The following is a 4,296-nucleotide window of genomic DNA, read 5'->3' as shown; positions in this document are numbered from 1 at the left end:
AATTTGAGTTCGAAAAATCCTGAAAAAAGGAAACAAAGGGAACCTAAACAAACGAAAAAATTAAACCAGAGTACCATATACAGGTACGTTCATTAATAAAGTATCAAATAGGCTTAGATATTACGACTAAATATTCGCAGTAAGATAAGTGCTAATAGGCGATTTCTAAAAACAAGGATTTACAAACAACTACTGAAAATACTTGAAATATATTTTCAAATATTTCTCCATTATATTTTATTTTATTTTTGGGGCGTACGGGAAATGTTTCGCCAAACGTTGGTTTCTTCGGACAAGTCCGACGTTAAATAAAAAACTCATTTATTTATAATAATGTACTCATTTGTGTTTCTTTACCTTTAAACATATGTAATTTTGGAATTATTTTAAATTAATTTCAAAAACTGGCGTGCTGATGAGGTCAAACGAAATCGAAATCGCGTCCACGTATGACGGTTTCGTCAGATCAGTGGTCAGGAAGTTTTCTCCTATTAGGTATACGTCATGGGTTCCATTAGACAAGTGGATATCCTTAAACCTATTCGGTTGATATTCCTAAACTAAAGCGCTTTATTACTACGGTATATATAATTAAACTCACATTTGCTCACATCTAATTGTTTCTAATTTTGTAATATTTCTTTTTCCTTCTTCCTTGGAAAGACACTTTAGGTGTCTACCTTTTTTTGGCACAACACATATATTTTGTTGCCAAGAAATAGCGTGTCTACTTGTAATTCACCAATATAATGTATAAATACTCTAATACTAAACATTTCTTTTCTTAGGAATTGTTTTTACCTTTAGACTTGTTCCGCATCTATACCTACCATTTTTGTGTTATAGACAGATATTATTTAGAAGTAAAATTTGAATGGCAACAAACACCCTTCCGATCACAAAAAAAACAAAGGAATTTAAAAAAATAACAGCCAAAACATGAATCTATTTCAGTGTTCTTGTTTGGTTTCAAAATACTAGTAGATACCTATAATTTATGGCTTCAGAAAAAGAACCGACTAGTTAAAAGATGTTTTGTACAATTTTGGTAATGTAAATTTAAAAACCGAACAATATAATAGGTACTTTACTTAATTACTTTAAGTTAATTTCTGACGTCTGATAAGGAGATTAATTTTCAATTTCAGTTTTTTCAGTGAAATTATAACTGTGGGAAATGAAAAAAAAATGAAATAAAATACCTGATTATTTTATAGGTAACTATTTCCACATGAATGATTCAGTTGTTACCCGTGACGTTCTTGATATAATACTTGTTTTCTAAGGAAAACTATACCGTTGAAGAAAATGAAATACTAAATTTCCAAGATGAAAATTCAATTCGCTGTGTTTGTTTCATCTGATTTTATAACACGTGCTAAACAAATACCATAAAAACCTAGAACTTTCTTACATTGTAATCTTCAGTAAGTCAAACGAATAAAATAGTCATCACGGAAAGTACTTAATGTGTTTTGATCTCTGGATCAATACTTTATGGGTCGTATCTTTTTGTTACACTGAGTTGAATTCTCGGCAAGACTATGAGGACATACACCTTAGTACTTGTGATTAATTTCAACTTGATACCTCCAAATATTCATAATAAAAAGTACCTTGATGGACAAGATTATCACATAAAGGATTTTCCATTAGAAACAACCAACATCACACCTAATGGTTTTCCACCCGAAAGATTGGCTTGACATCACTTTCGTACTAATTTGAGCCAATTTTCGGATTTTTTGAAAACTAGGGCAACTTACCCTTTCTGCTGTTAATATGTCTCTGACTAATTTTTCGTGTCTCAGAAAGAATACGTCAAGATTTAGGCCCTTTTCTGTAACTTTTTACTTTCGTCCAAGTCTGACTTTATAACGCGTGCTAAACAAATACCATAAAAACCTAGAACTTTCTTACATTGTAATCTTCAGTAAGTCAAACGAATAAAATAGTCATCACGGAAAGTACTTAATGTGTTTTGATCTCTGGATCAATACTTTATGGGTCGTATCTTTTTGTTACACTGAGTTGAATTCTCGGCAAGACTATGAGGACATATACCTTAGTACTTGTGATTAATTTCAACTTGATACCTCCAAATATTCATAATAAAAAGTACCTTGATGGATAAGATTATCACAATAGGGTATTTTTCATCGTCACGCCTAAAGGTCTTGAACCCGAAACATTGGCTTGACACATCACTAACTTAAGCCAACCTTCGGATTTTTTGAAAACTAGAGCAACCTGCCCCTTCTAACTCCTGTTTCTGCTGCTAATATGTATCTAACTACCTCTGCATGTCTCAAAAAGAATTTACGTCAAAATTTAGACTCTGCTGTAACTTTTTACTTTCGTGCGAGTCCTGCTCTGTACACGAAGAGGTAAAATCGTACCAATGATGGTATACAATATTATTGTACATGTGTGCTTCCGTTACGAAATGAATAAATCGGAAGTGACGACGCGGGACATAATAACACGTTTATTGTTTAAAAACACGTGAGCAGCTCATTGTTGCCTAATGATTACGGGAAACGCGATTTTTCCAATTCAGTTTTGTTTTAGCCATTTGGTCGCATGCTTGTTTTCCTTCTCGTTGTGTGTGTTTTGTTTTCAATTTGAGTTCGAAAAATCCTGAAAAAAGGAAACAAAGGGAACCTAAACAAACGAAAAAATTAAACCAGAGTACCATATACAGGTACGTTCATTAATAAAGTATCAAATAGGCTTAGATATTACGACTAAATATTCGCAGTAAGATAAGTGCTAATAGGCGATTTCTAAAAACAAGGATTTACAAACAACTACTGAAAATACTTGAAATATATTTTCAAATATTTCTCCATTATATTTTATTTTATTTTTGGGGCGTACGGGAAATGTTTCGCCAAACGTTGGTTTCTTCGGACAAGTCCGACGTTAAATAAAAAACTCATTTATTTATAATAATGTACTCATTTGTGTTTCTTTACCTTTAAACATATGTAATTTTGGAATTATTTTAAATTAATTTCAAAAACTGGCGTGCTGATGAGGTCAAACGAAATCGAAATCGCGTCCACGTATGACGGTTTCGTCAGATCAGTGGTCAGGAAGTTTTCTCCTATTAGGTATACGTCATGGGTTCCATTAGACAAGTGGATATCCTTAAACCTATTCGGTTGATATTCCTAAACTAAAGCGCTTTATTACTACGGTATATATAATTAAACTCACATTTGCTCACATCTAATTGTTTCTAATTTTGTAATATTTCTTTTTCCTTCTTCCTTGGAAAGACACTTTAGGTGTCTACCTTTTTTTGGCACAACACATATATTTTGTTGCCAAGAAATAGCGTGTCTACTTGTAATTCACCAATATAATGTATAAATACTCTAATACTAAACATTTCTTTTCTTAGGAATTGTTTTTACCTTTAGACTTGTTCCGCATCTATACCTACCATTTTTGTGTTATAGACAGATATTATTTAGAAGTAAAATTTGAATGGCAACAAACACCCTTCCGATCACAAAAAAAACAAAGGAATTTAAAAAAATAACAGCCAAAACATGAATCTATTTCAGTGTTCTTGTTTGGTTTCAAAATACTAGTAGATACCTATAATTTATGGCTTCAGAAAAAGAACCGACTAGTTAAAAGATGTTTTGTACAATTTTGGTAATGTAAATTTAAAAACCGAACAATATAATAGGTACTTTACTTAATTACTTTAAGTTAAGTTACCCACTATTGAATTACGTTCCAAATAAGTTGATGGTAGTTATACAATAAGTATGCAATTAATGTGTCTGAAATATAAAAGAAACGTAATATACACACGTATTATATACGCCTACATAGGTATTTAAATATTCAAGGTAGTATATACATGGAATATATTAATTAAAAAAAATTAACTCCATGAGTTTGGTTTATGCTTTATATCTTTTGCAGACTGATACATTTGCCCAATTTAGTGTCTTAATTTCCCAGTATATTCTTTAAGTAATCTGTTTAATAATATGATTATTAGTTGTAATTATTTTAATTTAATGAGAGTTAAAATACGTGTTCATAATTAAGAAAAAATAGGTAGGGGGTGGGGGGATCGAAAGAAGAGGTCTTCCCCCACCTCTGTAATAAAAACTTCGTGGGGGTCTTACCCCCATAAAAAGTTATGGGGGTTCAAAGTTAATAAATATGCCAATTTTTATACATTTCTAGGCATGTAAATATTTATATAGTCATTCTTAAACAATATTCAAAGGTAAAACTAATGGAAAAATACATAAAAATATTGAGAAA

The 4,296-nt window shown here is 31.3% G+C and overlaps 1 protein-coding gene across 5 annotated transcripts in view; it reads left to right on the top strand.

The window, feature by feature from the left end:
- LOC108742227 overlaps positions 1-4,296 on the top strand; it is a 51,724-nt gene that overhangs the window by 15,428 nt on the left and 32,000 nt on the right. Inside the window, exon 1 of one of the 5 annotated variants that reach the window (XM_018477335.2) lies at positions 2,164-2,704. The exons of the other annotated variants lie outside the window; for them this stretch is intronic. The gene's annotated coding sequence lies outside the window, so the exon portion shown is untranslated. Of the gene's footprint in view, positions 1-2,163; positions 2,705-4,296 lie in introns of those variants that run through there. 5 annotated transcript variants of the gene reach the window in all.

This window comes from Agrilus planipennis, unplaced genomic scaffold (assembly GCF_000699045.2).
Source record: "Agrilus planipennis isolate EAB-ADULT unplaced genomic scaffold, Apla_2.0 scaffold3, whole genome shotgun sequence".
NCBI lineage: Eukaryota > Metazoa > Arthropoda > Insecta > Coleoptera > Buprestidae > Agrilus > Agrilus planipennis.
Note: the sequence above shows the minus strand (reverse complement) of the source record. Positions and strands in the feature narration are given on the sequence as shown.